The following is a 23,185-nucleotide window of genomic DNA, read 5'->3' as shown; positions in this document are numbered from 1 at the left end:
TCTTGATGAATATGAGTATTACAAGAGTTGACCTACCACGAGATCGTAAGGGCTAAACCCTAGAAGTCTAGCCTGTATGACTATGATAATGACTCTCTCCCCCTCCGGACTAAGCTCTCCGGTTTATATAGACACCGGAGAGATCTAGGGTTACACAAGGTCGGTTACAGTGGAAGGAATCTACACATTCGATTGCCAAGCTTGGCTTCCACGCCAAGGAGAGTCCCATCCGGACACAGGTGCATTCTTCGGTCTTGATATCTTCACAGCCCATCAGTCCGGCCCATGGTTAACAGGCCGGACGCCTGAGGACCCCTTAGTCCAGGACTCCCTCAATCGGTCTCACCGATTTGTCTTAGGCCATTGCACTTGCACTTTTTGGTCTGACCGAAAGTTGCAAATCGGTGTGACTGAGTTCAACTCTGTGAAACCCTAGCAATCTCGGAGTCACCAAACTGTGTCTCGGTCTGACCGATTTCACTAGTTTAGACTCCAAAAGTTGCTTCGGTGTCACCGAGTTTAACAAATCGGTAGCTCCGAAATGCTTTCTGTGGAAAACTAAAACTAAGTTTTTGACTCATTTGTTTTGCAAAATCTCTGCACTTTGTGATGCTCATCCACTCTACCTCATCTAGATCTATTCACAGGGTCTGCTGTCTGTTTGCTTTGCCAGTATGTCTGATCAGAGTGATAGCCAAAACAAATCAGAAGAGCAAGTGAACATGAGTGAGGGCACTAGTCCCTCTAGCAGCTATGATGAGGGCAGCACGAGCACTCCAAGAAATTTGCCCAAGGCAGCCACTAGAACAAGGAAGAATAGAACCTCAGAGTCAGAGGATGAGGATTATATGGCTGTTGAGGAAGAGGTCTGCTCCAAGAACAAAGTGTTGAAGGAATATGGAGGTGCTGCTGCAACAAAACCTGGAATGCACAAGAAGGCACCTGCCAAGAGAGTTCCTATGTCTAAAGCCAGAGCCTCCACTCATGAAACTTCCAAGTCAACTGGAGGAGAGGCTGTTGGTGAGGGCAAGAAGAAGGAAAGGAATAGAGGAAGATGGTGCAAGAAGGTGGATCCAATGGCAGAATTTGAAAAGCACTCATCTGATGAAGAAGAGGAAGAGGATGTTGCACCAGCACCCAAGTCTCAAAAGCTAATGGGGGATGCCATCAAGTCTGGGGCTGCCCCTTCCGAGCCCAAGACTACCCCCAAAGCTTCTGCTCAAGCTCCAAAGACATCAAAGCCCAAGAGGAGCACAAGGAACAATCCAGCTGCAGAAAAGAACAAGGCCCCAGTGCCTGAGATGGATGAAGAAGAAGATGCTGAAGCCCAAGTGCTTAGAAACCTCAAACTAAAAATTCCAGATCATGATGACAACCATTGAGGGAGTCCTGGATTAAGGGGTCCTCGGGCGTCCGGCCTGTTGGACATGGACCGGACTGATGGGCCATGAAGATACAAGATAGAAGACTCTCTCCCGTGTCCGGATGGGACTCTCCTTGGCGTGGATGGCAAGCTTGCCGTTCGGATATGAATATTCCTTTCTCTGTAATCGACTTTGTACAACCCTAGTCCCCTCCGATGTCTATATAAACCGGAGGGTTTAGTCCGTAGAGGCAATCATAATCATAATCATACAGGCTAGACTTCTAGGGTTTTAGCCATTACGATCTCGTACTAGATCAACTCTTGTAATACTCATATTCATCAAGATCAATCAAGCAAGAAATAGGGTATTACCTCCATAGAGAGGGCCCGAACCTGGGTAAACATCGTGTCCCCTGTCTTCTATTACCATCGACCTTAGACGCACAGTTCGGACCCTCTACCCGAGATCCGCCGGTTTTGACACCGACATTGGTGCTCTCGTTGAGAGTTCCACGGCGTCGTCATCAAGAGGTTCGATGGCTCCATCAATCATCTACAACAATGTTGTCCTGGGGGAAGTTTCTCTTCCCGGCCAGATCTTCGTGTTCAGTGGCTTCCACTGCGGGCCAACTCGCTTGGCCATCTAGAGCAGATCGACAGCTACGCCCCAGGTCACCAGATCAGTTTTGGAAACCTGGACTATGTCGCTGACGTCCGGGGAGACTTGATCTTCCAAGTATTCGCGACCCCAACTTCTGCTCTGGCCTTAGATCCGGAGCGCGTCGCCACGCCTGAAGACGGACTTCTTGAGCCTGCCGGACTGACTGCGGCCACTAAACCCTGCACGGGAGAGCCGGATGAAGTAGCGTTGCTGGCAACCATCACGAAGCCACACCTTTCTCCGGACACTGGCTTCGAACCCTCGGAGTCAGCACCGTGTGAGTTCGGCCGAGGAGTCTCCCTCCCACCCTACTCCGCGGACTCTCTTCTCTCTGGACAAATCTCACCTTTAAGCGAGGCTCTGGACTTAATGCGATCCCTTGTTACAAAGGAGCAACGTCCGAACTATGCCCAACCCGGACTAGGGGCTGAGAGCAGGGAATTTTCCATCCCACCCACCACCCACTTTATAGCCACTGTCGAGGACTTAACCGACATGCTCGATTACGACTCGGAAGACATCGATGGTATGGACAACGATGCCGGAGAAGAGTAGGCCCAGAACCCGCCATTTACTAGACGCTGGACGGCCACCTCTTCATATGACGTGTACATGGTGGATACACCCAATGAGAATAACGACGATGACAAAGAAGACCCAGTTGAGGATAAACCTCCTGGGACACGGCCAAAGCACCGACGACAGCGGCGCCGCTCTAAGTCACGCTGTGGAAAAGACAGCAATACCGGCACAGGAGAAAACAATACTCCAGACGATGCCGAAGACAATGAAGACCCCGTCGAGCCAACCTCCGAACAGGACGAACGGGAAGATGGGCAACTCAGCCCTGATGAACAGGCCGTAAACGAAGACTCTGAGAACAGTAATTATCTCCCACTCTCCGAGGATGAGGTGAGCCTCGGTGACAAAGACTTTATCGTGCCTGAGGAACCTCTCGAGCACGAGCGCTTTAAGCGCCGGCTAATTGCCACTGCAAGGAGCCTGAAAAAGAAGCAGCAGTAGCTTCAAGCTAATCAAGATCTACTCAACGATAGATGGACGAACGTCCTGGCAGCCGAGGAATATGGCCTCGAGCGCCCGACCAAAAGTTACCCGAAGCGCAAATTGTTACCTCAATTTGATGATGAGGCGCTGGAGCCCGTACCATCAACGCGTAATGCGGCTGACCGACCACCACGTGGCCGGGACAAAGCAACAACTCATGTCGAACACCAGCCCATACTACCTCGCCGTAAAGGCAGAGATAAAACAGCTCGGGGACATACATATGACCTACGGTAGGACCTGGACAGTAGAGCAGGTTAGACCAGATCGATCTACGGATCACGGGGGCGTGCGCCGACGCCCGATGACGGCCATCTAGCCGGATGTGACAAACATAACCACGCCCGAGCCGAAAACCACAGACGAACTCCATCCGAGCTGCGTCGCGAATTGGCCCGATATAGAGGCGCCGCACACCCCCTTTGCTTCACCGATGACGTAATGGAGCACGAATTCCCGGAGGGGTTTAAACCCATGAATATCGAATCATATGATGGAAAAACAGATCCCGCAGTATGGATTGAAGACTTTCTTCTCCATATCCACATGGCCCGCGGTGATGATCTCCACGTCATCAAATACCTCCCACTAAAACTAAAGGGACCAACGCGGCACTGGCTAAAAGAGCCTTCCAGAGAACTCCATTGGCAGCTGGGAGGACTTGGAAGACGCCTTCCGCGATAACTTCCAAGGTACATATGTCCGGCCACCAGACGCCGATGACCTAAGTCACAAAATCCAGCAGCCGGGAGAGTCAGCCAGGAAGCTCTGGACTGGGTTCATAATTAAAAAGAACCAAATTGTCGATTGTCCGGACGCCGAAGCCCTCGCGGCCTTCAAACATAGCGTCCGGGATGAGTGGCTCGTCTACCACCTCGGTCAAGAAAAACCAAAATCCGTGGTAGCCCTTACCGCTCTAATGACCTGCTTTTGTGCGGGAGAAGACAGCTGGCTCGCTCGTAGAAGCAACAACGCCAATGATCCGGGCACTTCCAAAGTTCGAGACGGCAACGGCAAGCCACGACGCAATAAACACAAGCGTCGAAATAATCATGAAGGAACGCAAGACATGGCGGTCAACGCTGGATTCAGCGGCTCCAAACCCGGTCAACGGAAAAAGCCATTCAAGGCAAATAGAGATGACCATCCAATTTAGACAGGATACTGGATCGGCCCTGCCAGATTCATGGCACCCCCGATAAACCAGCCACTCATACCAACAGAAGTTGTTGGGTCTTTAAACAAGCCGGCAAGCTTAATGCCGAACACAAGGGGAAGGGGCCGCCCAGTGACAGTGATGACGAAGAGACTCGCCAACCGAACACCGGGGGTCAGAAGCGATTTCCCCCGATGTAAAAACAGTAAACATGGTATACGTGACGCACATCCCTACAGGGGAGCGCAAGCGTGCAATATGGGACGCCTACGCCATAGAGCCGGTCGCCCCAAAATTTAACCAATGGGCGGCCTGCCCGATCACTTTTGATCGCAAGGACCACCCAGCCAACATTTGTCACGAAGGTTCGGTAGCTCTAGTCCTCGGCCCAATTATCGATGGGTTCCATCTCACGAAAGTCCTTATGGATGGCGACAGTAGCCTTAATCTACTCTACCAAGACACTGTCCGCAAAATGGGCATTGATCTTTCAAGAATCAAGCCCACCACAACTACCTTCAAGGGAGCAGTACCCGGCGTAGAAGCTCACGCACGGGCTCAATCACATTGGAAGTTGTTTTTGGTTCGCCGAACAACTTTCGAAGCGAAGGCTTGACCTTCAATATTGTCCCGTTCTGTAGTAGCTACCATGCACTGCTCGGACATACCGCTTTTGCTCGTTTTAATGCGGTCCCACACTACGCCTATGTAAAGCTTAAGATGCCCGGTCCACGCGGCATCATCACGATAAATGGAAATACGGAACGCTCCCTCCGTACAGAGGAGCATACTCCGGCTACTGCAGCCGAAGTACAAAGCGGCCTCATCAAGCCGCGCATCTCATCGGCCATCAAGCCACCGGTCTCTATTAAACAGGACCGATCAATCTCAGAGCTAGATTAGCAGTTCGGCCTCCGTCGTTCGCCTCATATACCCGCGGAGTTTGTACCGCGCATACATAATTATGCTCTTAAAATACCCTTGTCATCGGCGGAGGCACAATACGGACAAGCCTACAATACGGTTCGCACTCCCATAGCCTTTTTCCCTTTTATAACTATTTTTTTATCTTTTACCATAGGTGACTCAAAGGCTGGTCATCTTCGGGACTCTTTCGGAGTCCGTCTTCGTATACTTATCCAAAGGCTATTCCTGTTAAGGAGTCCTTTCGCCGAGGCAAGGCGACGCAGATGTGCGACAGGAGGTCCAAATAATTTTTGGTAGACCGCACTCTTTATTTCGAGCCTGTAAAGTGCCTTTTCCCTCAGCCTTCGACCCCCGGCATGTCAAATAGCCCGGGTAGGGGTGTTATAATATGTAAGATTGTGTTTAACGTATCAATCAGATTCCAGTGAACATAATCCGTATTCAGTATTCGCTCTTTCTAATAACTGAATTTTGCTTGTTCGGTTGTTTCAGGCATGCACCTCGGCACAAATTGCCAGGGGCTCGATATGGGAATGAATGATTTGCCAACAAGTCCGAACAGCTTTATAGCACACTTCGGCGTCACGAGTTTGGCCTTTTATGCATCAGCTCCGAATCATGTCTTTGGTCAATAGTTGGGTTGCCCGGCTCCTGTGCTTACTACCTTACGTTCCGTCCTATCGGCTAGGGTAGTAAAGGGAGAACTACTGCGATTGTGTTTCTGGTTCATCTGGTCAAGCACCTCAGTAGAAAAAGCCGTAAACTGACTGTCATGATGCGGCGAGGGCTGGTCAACCACTCAATGACTTATCAGAATCTTTCGCGATTCCTTCCGTATTACACGAAGGACCGTTCTTCTGGTCACCTATGTAACGCACCATATTCGGACAACCGCGTACATACCAGGGGCTATATCGTAGACCCACCGTCAAACTCCTATGGCTAAGTGAAACTGTTAAAGCCCTATAGTCCGATTGCCTAGTTCTCCGCATTGACACCTCCTTCACAGACCAAGACATTGGGTCAAGAGTGATCAAGTGCTTTTCCGAACACCCCCATATTATATGCGAGGGGGCTGTCGGTGTCAAAACCGGCGGATCTCGGGTAGGGGGTCCCGAACTGTGCGTCTAGGATCGATGGTAACAGGAGACAGGGGACACGATGTTTACCCAGGTTCGGGCCCTCTCTATGGAGGTAATACCCTACTTCCTGCTTGATTGATCTTGATGAATATGAGTGTCACAAGAGTTGATCTACCGCGAGATCGTAATGGCTAAACCCTAAAAGCCTAGCCTATGAATATGGTAATGAATCTGTCCTATCCGGACTATGCTCTCCGGTTTACATAGACACCGGAGAGATCTAGGGTTACATAAGAAGGAATCTTCACAGCTGGTCGCCTAGCTTGCCTTCCACGCCAAGGAAAGTCCAATCCAGACACAAGTATGGTCTTCGGTCTTCATGTCTTCACAGCCCATCAGTCCGGCCCATGGATAGCAGGCCGGACGCCCGAGGACCCCTTAGTCCAGGACTCCCTCAGTAGCCCCTAAACCTGGCTTCAATGACGAGGAGTCCGGCGCGCAGATTGTCTTCGGCATTGCAAGGCGGGTTCCCCTTTCTCCGAACTACAAGATAGTCTTCGGATGTAGTAGATATATCCGGACCTGTATATATAGTTGTAGAAAATATACGAGCCTAACTTATTGGTAACTGTTTATGACATCACACCTGCCCGGTCACTATTTCCAACCGTTGCCTGGCGCGTCGCCCCATGTCTCAGGACGCGGTTTTACTGGCTTGTCTTGCCAAGGCAGAGATCATGTTCCCTTATTCACGGTATTTTCATTAATGCAGGCGTGGGTAACCCAACCGTCCCCCGGGTACAATTCTTTGGAGATTGGTAAGTTTCGAGACCCAGGTGGATACGTTAGTACTTGGGGTCTTTGTATAGGGTCCCAGACTCGTCTTCTTCCTTTGCGCTCACTTCTTCCTCAACCCTAGCCACCCCAAGTTCCAACCCTCGGGTTCCCATCGCCACCAGCCCCAATCATGTCCGGATCCAGCCGTCCAGGCCGGTGGGTGGCTTCTTCTGTCACAAAGGAGGATATTGCGAAGCTCCGCGCAGCGAGGTATGTGACCCCGGAAATCCTCCATCGGCTTCCTGCACAGGGGCAGGTCGTTCCTACCCCCAAATCCGGTGAGAGGGTAGTGTTTGTGTCCCACTTCCCCCATGGGTTAGGGTTCGTGCTTAACCCCTTCGTCCGGGGGCTCATGTTTTACTATGGGATAGACTTTCACGATCTGTCCCCGGACTCTATTCTCCTCATCTCGACATTTATCGTCACATGTGAGGCCTTCCTCTGGACTCCTCCGCACTTTGGTTTGTGGCTCAAGACCTTTGACGTGAGGCCGCAGGTGATAGAGGAGGAGCAGGCAGAGTGCAGCAGCGTCACAATAGGCAAGCTTGCCAGCGCAGTTTGGTTTGAAGGATCTTTCGCCAAGTCTTCCGACCTATGGCAGCAGGGGTGGTTTTATATCAACGAGCCGCGGGGCTCCAAGTGGGCGGCTACGCCTGCGTTCCGACCCGGCCCTCCAATTCAGCTTGCTTCATGGATCAATAAGGGACTGGACTAGGGATCCGTCAATGAAGTGCAGACTCTGCAAGGTCGCGTCCGAAGCCTTACTGAGAAGGGCCTTGGTCTTGTGAACGTCGTTCAAGTAATGCTAGTCCGCCGGACCCTGCCATGTCAGCGGCGGCCTCTCCGTATGTGGGAGTTTAATCCCGAAGGACGGCGGACTCTTCAGCACTTCCTCGGCACTACACACGAGGGAATGTGGAAATTATATTTCGAGGAACGAGAGCAATGGCCGGACACCACCGAAGATGTTGGCCTCGACTGCAATCATCCGGACACCGCGGTAAGTATTCGATCTTCGCACACCCTTTAGTCGAGTATCTCTTGGTAAGATATTGAACAATGCGTCCCTTCACAGGACTGGATAAAGAAAGCGGTGTTTGATCTGGTGCCCGGCGCCCCTTCCCGAAGACTCTGCGAGCGCCCTACTAACGAGGATGCTAACTCCGACACCGTACCAGGTGTCTGCTGAGGAGGGCGAGAACAGGGAGGCCGGAGGTGGTCTCTGCCCCAAGGATAAATCAGACGTTGTGTTCGGGGAAACCGAAACCCTCTTGCCCGAGGGCAAAGGTGCAGAGGAGGCCTTCCATGGCAAGAAAAGGGCCGCTTCTGAAGGTCAGGAGGGGAAACCTTCCAAGAAAGGGAAAACGCCATTGACAGGTGGCTTGGGCCAGGCAAGCGATGTTGACGTGGAGCTTTATGATGAGGATAAACCTCTGGCCAAACCGTAAGTGCAGCAGGGTACTTAAACCATACCTCCTTCCTTTCTTATTACTGAAGTAATCCTCCGACATACGTATGTCCTCGCAGGTTAACGCCTGGGGTTTCCCAATCGTCCTCTTCCAGAGATGATGGAGAGTGACACGCCTTCCCCGGCCCCCTCGCCCAACAGGGCGGATGATTCTGAGGTATCGTCCCGGGGGGCTCCTCCTGGTCGACAAGTAGTGCAGGAAACGAAGAGGGCATTACCCGAAGGTGGTGTCTCTGTCACTCAGGGTTTGGGAATCAAGCACGGAAGCCCCGCCCTATCCAGTTTAGAGCCGGAGACGATCCCGGGGGCGAGTGGGTGGATTCCTTCAAAGGAATACCGTACTCCGGCGGTGGCTTCCGAAGACCCAGAAGCGCCGGAAATGCTGACGGACATGCTGCGACAAGTGTCCGTTTCGGAGGAACACCGTGCCTTGATGGTTATGGTGGTCGAAAAGGTTCTATCCACGAAGAGCGGGTTGAACGAGGCCTTCACGAGCCTCCTAAGGGGTTTTGAGGTTTGTGATGTAGTTTTGCCAATTGAATAATATTGACAGAATGCACCTGTTGTATATGCAGTAGCCCCTGAGACTTGGATTGCCTTCCGACGGAAGCGATCGGAGGATAAAAAAGATATGCTCAGTTGCTAACCTTGATTTAACTTGGAATACAGGCTGCCTCCCCTCCTGCGGCTACCCGAAATACGAAAGTGGCCGAACTGCCGCGAAAGCTGGATATTGCGGAAGATGACATTCCATTGATCAATAGGCGTCTTGACGACTCGCAAGGTATATATGTCGAGCATTCCTTACACCAATGTGCTTGTAATGTAGGCCTGATGCCGAAAAGGGTTTATATGAAATGTGCATGATTGCAGATGGTGCCGTCGCCATTGAAGCTCTTCGGGCGGAGCTAGCCCGGGCCAAGGAGCAGGCCCGGCGTAGTGATGCGGCTACCGAGAAGGCATCGGCTGATCTAAGAGTCGAACAAGCAGCTCGGCGCCAAAGCGAGGAGAAAATATCCGCACTGGCGCTTGAATTGAAGAATACCGCCAGCCGATGTGAATTCCTTGAGAAGGTGAATAAAGCCAAAATGGCTGAGCTTGATAAGGCTGCACGAGAGGCGAGTGAAGCTCGGTCTGAATCTAGGGCAGCTCGTGAAGAGATTCGGCTGGCTAAGGAGATAGCGGCCGGTAAGCCCTTTTTGCTTCAGACCAAGTTTGGCGATCCGGACTATGCTCAGCTAAACCAGGTCTGGAGTTCTCCGGCTGAATTTTTGGACTTGCCGAAGAATTATTCCGATGCGGCGCAATTTTACCACGCACAAGAGGGTATGCAACGGAGAAGCTTTTCTGGTCACAATTCGGTGCGTCGAAGCGCCCTTTGTTGCTCAATGAACAGATGTCCCAGTGGGCCGAGCTTCATAGGATATCTGGCGACGCCATGAAGAACGTCATAATCCGGTTGTGGCCAAGTGAGCCTATTCCGAGTAGTTATTTTGGCCTGGTGCGGCGGCTTGTTGACGCGGTGCCACATATCGACGCTGTGAAGCGGTCGGCGTGCATTGAGGGTGCATGGATGGCCTTTGCCCGAGTCAAAACATTTTGGGGAAAGATGAAGGCCATTGATGTTGCGGCAAGGAGTCCACCCAAGGGCCAGGACCGTAATGAGCCGGAGCACTATTTTGAAGACGTCTTGGATGCCGCCCGCTTGATAGAGGGTCAATGCTCGAAAGATATAATGTTCGAGTGATTTATATAATGATGTAACATACAACTTTATAGTTAATCTATTTATATTTTGCTCAAAAGCTTGAATTCCTCCTCTGTGGCCATTTTAGTATAATCTGAAAGTTTTCCAGTCATCGGCTTCAGCCCCCTCGTAGGAAGTACGGGGGTGTCTGGAAAAGCATTTAATCACTCTTTATCCAACGTCTTGGTCCATAAAGGAGGTGATAATGCGGCGAACCAGGCAATCGGACTATAGGGCGTTAACACTTTCACTTAGCCATAGGAGTTTTATGTATACGGCGCGTAGTGCCTTACATATGTTGATCTAAAAAAGATCCCTCGTGTGACACGGAGAATCACTAAAGATTCGAATAAGTCGTCAAGTGGTTGACCAGCTCTCGCCGCATCATGACAGTTAGTTTTCGGCTTTCTCTACTGAGGTGCTCATCCGGTCTAGGCCAGGGCACAATCGCAGTAGTTCTCCCTTTACTACCCTAGCCGATAGAGTGGAACGTAGGGTAGCAAGCACAGGAGCCGGGCAACCCAACTATTGACCAAAGACAATGATTCGGAGCTGATGCATATAAGGCCAAACTTGCGATGCCGAAGTACGCTATAGAGCTGTTCGGACTTTTACTGGCGACTCGTTTGTTCCCATACCGGGCCCCTGGCAAGTTATGCCGAGGCGCGTCTTGTAAGGCAGCCGTTACGGCCGGACTCATTGTAGAAAGAGCACGAAATATTAGTTCGGATAAAGTTTACTGGGAGCGGAGCAATATGCCAATGATAAATATATAAAGAGTAAAAACCACAACCCAGCTATTTGACATGCTCGGGGTTGGGAACAGAGGAAAAGGGCATGGTACAGGCTCAAAAGGAAGAGTGTGGTCTACAAAAGCTCATTTTGGACCTCCTGTCGCACGTCTGCGCCGCTCGTCCTCGGGGAGGGGAATCCTTAATGGGAGTGGCCCCTTAGGTGAGTGTGCGGATCCGAACTTCGAGAGAGTCCGATGTAGATGCTGTCCTGATGGTCACCTGTTTTAAGAAATTATACACAAAAATAAGAAAGACGGATAAAAACGTTACGGGGATTCTTGCAGGGTTGTCCATATTGTGCTTCCGCCGATGCCCATGGTATCTTGAGTGCGTAGTTATGTACGCATGGTGTAAGCCTTGCCAGTAGAGTAGGTGGGCGGCGGAAGCCGAACTGCTATTTCCGTTCTGGGAGTGGTCGAACTTCAGAGGGAAAGTGTTTCTGGCCCCTGGTGTTTGGCTGGCGGGCCGATCCGTCGTCTCTATCGCCTGGTGGTCTCCTCCCCTTGTGATCGGCGTTGAGCTTGCCTGCCTGCTTAAGGACCCAAAAGTTTCTGTTGGTATGATTAGCCGGCCTATCAGGGTGACCGTGAATCTGACAAGGTCGGTCCAATATCCTGTCAAGGGTGGATGGTACATCCTGGTTTGCCTTTAGTGGCTTCTTCCGTTGACCGGGCTACGGATTGTGAAATCCGGCGTTCACCGCTGTGTCGCATGTATTATTGCGACTGTTGTGTTCGGTTCGTCGTGGCTTACCGTTGCCGTCTCGAATTTCGGAAGTGCCCGGGTCGCTGGCGTTGTTGCTTTTGCGAGCGAGCCAGTTGTCTTCTCCCGCACAAAAGCGAGTCATTAGAGCGGTGAGGGATGTCATGGACTTGGGTCCTTCCTGGCCGAGGTGACGCGCTAGCCATTTATCCCGGATGCCATGTTTGAAGGCTGCGAGGGCTTCTGCGTCCGGACAGTCGGCAATTTGGTTCTTTTTGACTAAGAACCTAGTCCAGAGCTCCCTGACTGACTCGCCGGGCTTCTGGACAATATGACTTAAGTCATCAGCATCAAGAGGCCGGACATATGTTCCTTGGAAGTTGTCTCGAAAAGCGTCTTCCAAGTCTTCCCAGCTACCAATGGAATTTTCTGGTAAACTGTTTAGCCAGTAGCGAGCTGGCCCTTTAAGCTTGAGAGGTATGTATTTAATGGCATGAAGGTCGTCTCCGCGAGCCATGTGAATATGGAGGAGGTAATCCTCAATCCATACCGCGGGATCTGTTGTTCCATCGTATGATTCCATGTTAATGGGTTTGGACCCGTCTGGAAATTCATGCTTCATTACCTTGTTAGTGAAGCAGAGAGGGTGTGCGGCTCCTCTATGTTGAGCCACACTATGAAGCACTTCCGGCGGACTCCGTTTACGGAGTTCGGACCGGGCGTGGTCGGCCCTGTAGTGTCCGAATGGGTGACCATCATAGTTGGTCGGTGTGTATCTCTGTGATCTGTACATCGATCTTGTGCGCCCTGCTCTATCCTCCGGGTCTTGGTTGATGTCGCGAGTGTTCCCTCGAGCTATTTTGCTCTTGATTTGATGGCCGGATGGGTTGGTATGTTGCTCTGTTTGGGCTGCTGCCTTGTCTGGACCGAACTGTGGCCGGCTCGCCGCATTGTTCGATGGTGGTGTGGGCTCCAGCGCCCTGCCATCGTATTGAGGGAGCCACCTACCCTTTGGGTGGATTTTGTCTGGGCTACTAAGGCCGTATTCTTCGGCGGCCAAGACCTCGGTCCATCTGTCATTGAGCAAATCTTGGCTTGCTTGAAGTTGCAGCTGCTTCTTCCTTAAGCTCCTTACAGTGGCTATAAGCCGGCGTTTGAAACGCTCCTGCTCGAGAGGTTCCTTAGGAACGATAAAATCCTCGCTTCCGAGGATCTCCTCTTCCTCGGAGGGTGGGAGATAATTGCTGTCCTCCGAGTCTCCATATGTGGCCTGTTCATTGGGGCTGTCTTGCCCGCTTTCCTGTTCCTCCTGTTTGGGTTCTACCTCAACAGGGTCTTCATTGTCCGGAGTGTTGTGTTTTCTGGTGCTAGCAGTGTTTTCTCTTGGGCGATGTGGCTTGGAGCGGCGCCATGGGCGCCGGTGTTCGGACTGTGTACCAGGAGGTTTGTTCTTGACTGGATCCTCCTCATCATCGGGTGTGTCTATCATAGACACATCATACAAGGAAGTGGCCATCCCGTGTCTAGCGGGTAGCGAGCTCTGGCCCTGCCCCTCATCGTCATCCATACCGGCAATGTCTTCGGAGAGGGGGTCAGGCGTGTTGGTTGGGTCTTCGACGGTGGCTATAAAGTGGGTGGCGAGTGGGAAGCAAAATTCTCCATCATCCGCCGTAAGTTCAAACCGAACATAGTTCGGCGACGAGCCATCTGCCAGGGATAGGTTTTTTAGTGAGTTTAGTAGGTCGCCCATGGGCGAGTGTTGGAAGAAATCTGCGGCGCTGAACTTGAAGATCGATAATCGATCGAGTTCGGTATCCACGGGCTCGCAGGGTTCGGAACTCGACGCCGGAGAAGAGTCCGGGGTTCCGTTGATGCAGATGCCGTACGCAGTGGAATCTACGAGCGGCTCCAACGCCACAGAATCGGTAGCCCCCGCGATGGGGTTAAGCTTCCCATCTTCCGGGGACTTGATCTGCTCCGGATCTAAGGCCAGAGTTGCTGCAGGAGCTCTCTCTTGGATGCGGCCCGATGACAGGTTTAAGACATGTCCATCGGGGCAGCGGGGAGCGATTGTCGTGGTCTCGAATCCATCGAAGATCAAGTCTCCACGGATGTCCGCAATGTAGTTCAAGCTTCCGAATCTGACCTGATGGCCAGGGGCGTAGCTGTCGATCTGCTCCAGATGGCCGAGCGAGTTGGCCCGCAGTACGAAGCCGCCGAACACAAAGATCTGTCCGGGGAGAAAGGTTTCTTCCTGGACTGCGTCATCATCAACGATTGAAGGGGCCATCAAACCTTTTGACGACGGCACAGTGGAACTCTCAATGAAAGCACCAATGTCGGTGTCAAAACAGGCGAATCTCGGGTAGGGGGTCCCGAACTGTGCGTCTAGGATCGATGGTAACAGGAGACGGGGGACACGATGTTTACCCAGGTTCGGGCCCTCTCTATGGAGGTAATACCCTACTTCCTGCTTGATTGATCTTGATGAATATGAGTGTCACAAGAGTTGATCTACCGCGAGATCATAATGGCTAAACCCTAAAAGCCTAGCCTATGAATATGGTAATGAATCTGTCCTATCCGGACTATGCTCTCCGGTTTATATAGACACCAGAGAGATCTAGGGTTACATGGAGTCGGTTACATAAGAAGGAATCTTCACAGCTGGTCACCTAGCTTGCCTTCCACGCCAAGGAAAGTCCAATCCGGACATGAGTATGGTCTTCGGTCTTCATGTCTTCACAGCCCATCAGTCCGGCCCATGGATAGCAGGCCGGACGCCCGAGGACCCCTTAGTCCAGGACTCCCTCAGGGGCCGAAGCCGACGACCGGTAAACTTTTAGATTATACAAAAAACGGCCGCACAGGAGGAACCAAAACTTTCAGGCAAAAGTATAAAAAACATAGCCTTAATATATCATAATATAGTTTTTACAATTTCGGTACATTCACTCGAAAATCATATCCTTCGAGCACTGATCCTCTATCAAGCGGGCGCCCTCTAGGACATCCTCGAAATTATGCTCCGGCGTGTGATGGTCCTTCCCCCTGGGTGGACTCTTTGCTGCGATGTCGGTGGCCTTCATCTTTACCCAGTACGTCTTGACGCGGGCAAAGTCCATCCGTGCACCTTCAATGCACATTGACCGCTTAACGGCGTCGATACGCGGCACCGCATCAACAAGTTGCTGCACCAAACCGAAATAACTATTCAGAATTAGCTCAGTCATCCACAGCCGGACCACGACGTCCTTCATGGCAGATCCGGATATCTTGTGGAGCTTGGCCCACTGGGCCACCTGTTCGTTCAGCAACAACGGATGCTTTGGCGTGCTGAATTGCGACCAGAAAAGCTTCTCCGTTGCATGCCCTTCTTGCACTTGGAAAAACTGCGCGGCATCGGAAACACTCTTCGGCAAGTCCAAGAATGCGTCTGGAGAACTCCACATTTGATTAAGCGGGGCGTACTTCGGATCGCCGAAGTTAGTCTGTAATAGAAAGGGTTTACCGGCCGCTATCTCCCCGGCTTGCCGGATCTCTTCCGGAGCCGCTCTAGACTCGGACCGTGCTTCTCTCGCCTCTTGTAAGGCCTTGTCGAGTTCAGCTACTTTGGCTTTGTTCTCCTCCTTGAGTGTTTGGCATTTGCCAGTGGCATCCTTTAGCTCTCGCTCTATGGAAGATATTCTCTCCTTGCACTGGCGCTGAGCAGCCTGTTCGGCCTTTAACGCATCAGTTGCCTTCTTGGCAGCCGCATTACTCATCATGGCTTGCTCCTTGGCCTGGGCAAGCTCAGCCCGAAGGGTCTCAACCGCGGCGGCACTATGTGCAGTTATGCATATCTCAGTATATAATTCTCAGCTTCGTGCTCATATTATTATACAGACATACACTGACTGCCCCAAAACATACCTTGTGCCTCGTCGAGCCGCCTGTTAATATGCGTGATGTCGTCATCCGCCACATCAAGTTTTTGCTTCAAACCTACAACTTCGGTAGCTTGGGCAATCGCCATGAATGTAACAGCCTGTGTTCGAATTAATTAGGTTATTTACTGGGCATATCCTTTTTTTTGATCCTCTGATCGCCTCCCTTTGGATGACAACCAGAGTCTCAGGGGCTACTATCTATACACAGGTGCATTTTGCATATAGAGTGCAATTGAAGATATTTCATTGCATACCTCAAAGCAGGCCCGTGAAGGCTTCATTTAATCCGCTTCTCGCAGACAGAATCTTCTCAACTACCGTACCCATTAAGGTACGATGTTCCTCTGAGACGGACGCATGCCGCAACATATCCATCAATGTATCCAGCGCCTCCGGATTCCTGGAAGCGGCTGCGGGAGTATGGACTCCCTTTGAAGGGATATGTTCACTCGACCCTAGAGTCGTCTCCGGTTGTAAACCAGATAGTCCGGGGCCTTTATTGTTGGTCCCCGTAGGGGCCGCACACCCCGGACCCTGGGCGACTGAAGTTTCACCTTCGGGTGTTGTCTTCATTGTCCCCCGCACCATTTGTTTATCGGGAGAGATCCTCCGGGACAACACCTCAAAATCATCCGCCCTGTTGGGCGAGGAGGTCAGAGGAGGCGTCTCGCTCTCCATCATCTCCGGAAGAAGATCCCCCGAGGAAGAGGACTGTTGAGGAAGACTGCGTGCCGGACTGCAAACATATATTCTAGACGTTACCCTTGTAACCGGAAAAGAACGGGATATGTTTAAAACACCCTTGTTCACTTACGATTCGGCTAAAGGCTGGTCTTTACGGAAGAACTGTGTGACAACGTTGTCTTCTGAAACCGAACCACCTGACAGGGGCATCTTCCCTTGCTTAGGAGCCTTTACCTCCAAACATTCGGAGGCGGCCCTTTTCTTACCATGGGGAGAAGGGACGTCAGTTTCTCCTTCTCTTTTGTCTTCAGAAGAGGGAGTCCCAATCTCCTCGGACATAGTGTCTGGTATACCTTCAGAATGAAGGCCTCCTTTGGCCTTCTTGCTCTCCTCCTTGTCCTCCTTCGCCGGCACTTGATATGGAGCCGGAGCCAGCATCCTTGTTAACACGGGATCAGCTGAGTCTTCAGGAAGAGGGGCCGAACACCTAATTCGTTCCGCCTTCTTTATCCAGCCCTAGTCGAAGATGGTTTTATCAGTATCTTATTACGGGATATTTAACTAAGCTGTGTTCGGGAGTCGAGTGCTTACTGAGGTATCCGGATGGTTGTAGTCGAGACCGATGTCCTCGGAGGTATCCGGCCACTGTTTTCGTGTCCCGAAGAATAACTTCCACATTCCTCTGTGCGTCGTGCCAAAGAAGTGCTGAAGGGTTCGTGGTCCTTCTGGATTGAACTCCCACATGCGGAGGGGCCGTCGCTGGCATGGTAGGACCCGGTGGACTAGCATTACTTGGATTACGTTGATGACCGGTGTCCTTCTCAAGGAGACTCCGGATGCGGCTTTGTAGAGTCTGCACTTCGTCAATGGATCCTCAGTCCAACCCCTTATTGATCCATGATGCGAGTTGTACTGGAGGGCCAGATCGGAACGCAGGTGTAGCTGCCCACTTGGTACCACGGGGTTCAGTGATGTAAAACCACTCCCGCTGGCGTAAGTTTGAGGATTCCGTGAAAGAGCCTTTTGGCCAAAGAATATTGGTAAGCTTGCTCACTGTGGCACCACCACACTCTGCTTGCTTCCCCTCGATTACCTTCGGCTTCACATTAAAGGTCTTGAGCCATAAGCCGAAGTGTGGGGGAATACGAAGAAAGGCCTCACACATGACGATGAACGCCGAGATGTGAAGAAAGGAATCCGGAGCTAGATCGTGAAAATCTAGCCCGTAATAGAACATGAGTCTGCGAACGAAGGGATGGAGAGCGAACCCTAGCCCCCGGAGGAAGTGGGAGATGAATATGACCCTTTCGCCGGATCTGGGAGCAGGAATAACCTGCCCTTTGGCAGGGAGCCTGTGGAGGATTTCGACGGTCAGATATTTTGTCGCCCAGAGCTTCGCAATATCCTCCTCTATAACAGAGGAGGCCACCCACCGGCCTTGAGGGCTGGGTCCGGACATGACTGGGAGGCTCGGAGCAATTGAGTTGAAACCTGGGTGCTGGAACTCTAGGTCGGGAAGGTTAAGGAAGAGGTAGGCGTAGAGGAGAAAGACGGGTCTGTGCCCCTTTATAAAGACGATGACTATCAAACGCCTCCACGTAGGCCTTAAAACCTTCCTATTCCCAAGGAATCATGCCAACGGGACAGTTGGGTTACTCACGCCCATATTGATGAGAATCCCGCAATAATGGGACACGATCTCTGCGTTGACAAGACGTGCCAATGAAACCGCGTCTCAGAACGTGGAGCGGCAGGCTAAAAACGGTTTGAGATAATGACTGGGTGGTGACGTGGTGTCACGCTACAAAAAGTTGTCAGTGGATTGGACTCATGAAATATTATACTCTCTGCGGTTGTGTGTGGAATTTGTTTTGCAGAGCCGGGCACGTTCTTTGTGTTCGAAGGCTGTTTTGGAATATTCGGAGAAGGAACCCGCCTTGCAAGGCCGAAGACAATCTGCACGCTGGACACCTCTTCATTGAAGCCTAGTTCAGGGGCTACTGAGGGAGTCCTGGATTAAGGGGTCCTCGGGCGTCTGGCCTGTTGGACATGGGCCGGACTGATGCGCCATGGAGATACAAGACAGAAGACTCTCTTCCGTGTCCGGATGGGACTCTCCTTGGCGTGGATGGCAAGCTTGGCGTTCGGATATGAAGATTCCTTTCTCTGTAACCGACTTTGTACAACCCTAGTCCCCTCCGGTGACTATATAAACCGGAGGGTTTAGTCCGTAGAGGCAATCATAATCATAATCATACAAGCTAGACTTCTAGGGTTTTAGCCATTACGATCTCGTGGTAGATCAACTCTTGTAATACTCATATTCATCAAGATCAATCAAGCAGGAAGTAGGGTATTACCTCCATAGAGAGGGCCCGAACCTGGGTAAACATCGTGTCCCCTGTCTCCTGTTACCATCAACCTTAGACGCACAGATCGGGACCCCCTACCCGAGATCCGTCGGTTTTGACACCGACAGTGATCAAGTGGCAGAAGGTATGAGCATCAGGAAGGATGCAGGTCTCAGACTTTGGAGACAAAGTGACCCTTATGCTGTGAGGAGAAAGACTGATGTGGACTACATGTTCCATACCAAAGAGCAGCAAGATTTCTATGAAACCATTCTGCTGGACAAGAAGCCTATAGTTTGTGATATGAAGTGGGCTGATTGGGAGTACATTGATGAGAATGAAGACTATTTTCCAGGTGTGCATGAGAGCTTCAGAGCGTGTAGAGTGGACAAGTTTGTGGGTCAGAAGCTGACCAAGTGGAATGATGAACTCAGCATGCAATTCTACTCCACTACACACTTCTATCCTGATGGAAGAATAGTTTGGATGTCTGAAGGTACAAGGTACCAATCTACTATTGATGAGTGGGCCAAATTGATAAATTGCCCTGAAGAGCATGAAGATGACTTGGATGTCTATGCCAAGAAGAAGAAAGACCACAACTCAATGGCCAACATGTACAAGGAGATTCCAGACAAAGCATTGGAAACACATAAGTTTGTATATGTTCATTACTTATTGTCTGGCTTGGCCACAATCAACACTATATTGAGGCATACCCTGTTGCCAAAATCTGGAGAGCACAAGATGATCAGAGGTCATTCAATCAACCTGCTGTAGATATTTGATGTTGTCGGTGTTCTGGGAACGGGGGTCCCCAGACTTGCCTGCCTGCGGCCCACGGCGTGGCTTTGCTAGCAGGCCTGTATGGCCCACCTTCAGCAACAAGGCATTCAAGACCCTTGCGAGGGGCCAACCCTCGCGAGGCGGGCGACGCAGGACCTCCTCAGGAGCGGCCTCTCCAGGCAGGCTCGCGAGGAGCGGAGATATCAAGGCGGGGCAAACCTCGTGAGGCTCTCATGACGTGAGCCATGACGATCGACACCAGGCGGGCGCCAGCGCGCGCAGCGTCCTTGTTTCCTCTTTGGTGCTAAGGAGGCTAGCGCAGGCGTCGAGTACCGAGGCGTCAGGCAAAGGTTTCCATATCAGTGCAACGAGACCAAGACCAGCAGGCCAGCAGGACGGAGGTCACCGTGGAGCCCAAGACGGCATCATCACCAGAGCCCTTTCACAGGCGAAGACCGCTTTTGTCAGGATAGCTTGTACTGGTTGTCCCCTTTCAAATTGGCCGCTGTTGTTGGCTCCCTTCCCGCTCAATATTTGGGAAGAGGACCAGGGCCCCTATAAATAGGACTAGCCATCACAAAAGATGTGGAGAGAGCTCACAAGAGGGCAGCTTGATCTCATCTGATCGAGAGCCAACCCTTAGCCACACCGAACACAAGAATACCTCAACCTCAGGAGGCTATTCTTCCCCTTGTACTGTTCTTCATCAGCCCAAGAGGCAATCCACCTCCACACACTGGAGTAGGGTATTACACCACAACGGTGGTCCGAACCAGTATAAATCTTGTGTCCTTGTGTTGCTAGTTCTTCGAGTTTGTCCGCAAGATCTTATCGAGCTAGGGCGTATCGGTAGGAGGGAAAGAACTTCGCGCACACCCCAGAGTTCGAACCTTAAGGGTTTTGCCGGAACCCCAGATCCGACATTTGGCGTGCCAGGTAGGGGTGCGCCGTAGCTCCTCTCCACCAGCCTACGCTCCGCGCCACCGCACTTCGCCCCCATGGCAGGTGCCCCGCCTCCTGCTCCTGCGGCCGGTGCTGACGATGGGGCCCGGGGGCTCCGAGCCCTGGCCCCCGCCTTGCGGCAGGTGCGATGGCCACCCAAGTTCAGGCCGGAGATGCCGCCACGCTACGACGGCGCGGCGGACCCGTCGGCGTTCCTGCTGGCATACGAGGAGGCCGTCCTCGAGGCCGGGGGCGATGACAAGGTCATGGCCAACTGGCTCCCCATGGCCCTCGCCGGCGAGCCACGCACCTGGCTGCTCAACCTCCCTGGATCCACGGTGGCATCCTGGGGGGAACTCCGCGACCTCTTCACTGCTCGCTACGCGGTACCGGCGCACCACGCAGTCGCGGCCCTGTTGGGCGGCTCTCAAGAACCGCCTTCACATCGCCATGTCAAGACGTTCCACCGCCAGATTGGTGCCGCTTCCAAGCGCCCGGGGGCTCCGCCGGGTTGAGCTGCGCCGGAGGCCAACCTCACCTTCGGCTCAGAAGACCACCCCGACTCCACCGCTGGCTTGGGCATGCTCCCAATGCTCTGCATGCCCACCATCTGCAACGTGGTTGTTACCAAGACCCTCATCGACGGCGGTGCCGACCTCAAATTGCTCTTTGTGGAGGCCTTCAGCCTTCTCCACATGCCACTCGAGCGGCTCAGCCTCAGCAAGCCTTTCTCAGGAGTTGGTGGTGGCACTACCCGCTCTCTGGGACAGATCCGCCTTCCCGTCACCTTCGACACGCGCGACAACTACCGCACCGAGCTGGTCGACTTCGACATCGCCCCCATCAGCCTCCCGTACAACGCCATTCTCGGGTACCCGGCTCTGGCCCAGTTCATGGCAGCGACTCATCCGGCCTACAACCTCATGAAGATGCCTGGGAGCAAGGGAGTCCTCACTGTCAAAGGGGACACCAAGGAGGCCCTGGCGGCGCTCAAGGTCGCCCTCAAAACCGCCACGGCGCCGCAGCCTGCTGACGCGGGCACCTCCGAGCCCAAGGGAGCCATACCGACCAAGAAGAAGCAGTTGTTCACAAAAGACAAGGCGGAAACCAAGCAGGTGCCAGTCAACGAGGACGTTCCCTCAGGAGCCACCTTTACCATAGGTGCCAGCCTCAACCAAGGCCAAGAGGAAGCTTTGGTGAAGTTCTTGCGCGCAAACAAGGATATATTCGCGTGGGAGCCCAATCAGCTGGTAGGAGTTCCGAGAGAGGTGATTCAGCATCATTTAAGGGTATGCCACAATGCACGCCCCGTGAAGCAGCGGGCGAGATGACAGTCCACTGAGAAGTAGGCTTTCATCGTCCAAGAGACCCGCAAGCTGGAGGCGGCAGGTGCCATTCGCGAGGTTCGGTATCCCGAATGGCTGGCGAACCCCGTCGTAGTGCCGAAGAAAGTCGGGAAGGAACGGATGTGCGTCGACTTTACCAACCTTAACAAAGCCTGCCCCCAAGATCTTTTCCCGCTCCCACACATCGATCAGATCGTCGACTCCACCGCTGAATGCGACCTGCTGTGCTTCCTGGATGCGTTCTCAGGATATCACCAGATCAAGATGGCGGTAGAAGATGTGGAGAAGACAGCCTTCCTGACCCCGTGTGGGGTGTACTGCTACACCTGCATGCCCTTTGGATTGCGCAACGCGGGCGCAACCTTTCAGCGACTGATGCACATCGCCTTGGGGTGGCAGCTCGGGAGAAACACAGAGGCCTACGTCGATGACATTGTGGTAAAGTCTCGGGAGGCAAGGACCTTGATTCGAGACCTGGAGGAGACCTTCGCGAGCTTGCGCCAAGTAAACTTGCGGCTTAACCCGGAGAAGTGCGTGTTCGGCGTCCCTTCCGGCAAGCTGCTGGGCTTCCTCGTGTCCCATAGAGGGATCGAGGCGAACCCAGAGAAGGTCAAGGCCATCAAGGACATGAGCCCGCCGCAGACCCTTAGGGAGATGCAGAAGCTGGCTGGCCGGGTAACTGCGTTGGGATGCTTCATCTCCAAGCTAGGGGAACGCGCCCTACCCTTCTTCAAGGTCATGACGAAGAACGGCCCATTCGAGTGGACCCAGGAGGCCGACCGAGCTTTTCAAGACCTCAAGAGATACCTGACCAGCCCTCCGGTGATGGTAGCGCCACGTCCCCTCGAGCCCCTAGTACTCTACCTCGCTGCAACCATGTACTCCGCCAGCGCAGCACTGGTGGCGGTTCGGGAGGAGCACCAAGCCAAGGGCGCGCTGCGCCGGGCTACAACTGAAGCAATGCAAGATCAAGAAGGCGCCGCAAGAGCCGTGGCAGCGCCGACAGAAGACCAAGCTCAACAGGACGACGCCACCAAAATTCCCGCAAACAATCAGGCGTCAGGAGCCCCGTCACCTCATGAGGCGTCTCAACTTCCGCAAGACGCGAGCCCAGACACCGCGCCAGCACTCGTCGAACACCCGGTGTATTTCGTCAGCACCGTGTTGCGAGATGCGAGGGTGCGATATCCCATGCCTCAGAAGCTTCTGCTCGCACTCTTGGTGGCCTTGCGCAAGCTGCAGCACTACTTCCAGGGGCACCCCATCAAGGTTGTCTCAGCCTACCCATTAGAGAGGGTGCTCAGGAGCCCCAATTCTGCCAGAAGGGTCGCCGAGTGGAACA

Source organism: Aegilops tauschii, chromosome 3, assembly GCF_002575655.3.
Source record: "Aegilops tauschii subsp. strangulata cultivar AL8/78 chromosome 3, Aet v6.0, whole genome shotgun sequence".
Lineage (NCBI taxonomy): Eukaryota > Viridiplantae > Streptophyta > Magnoliopsida > Poales > Poaceae > Aegilops > Aegilops tauschii.
The sequence above is the reverse complement of the archived record's forward strand: the minus strand, read 5'-3'. Positions refer to the sequence as shown.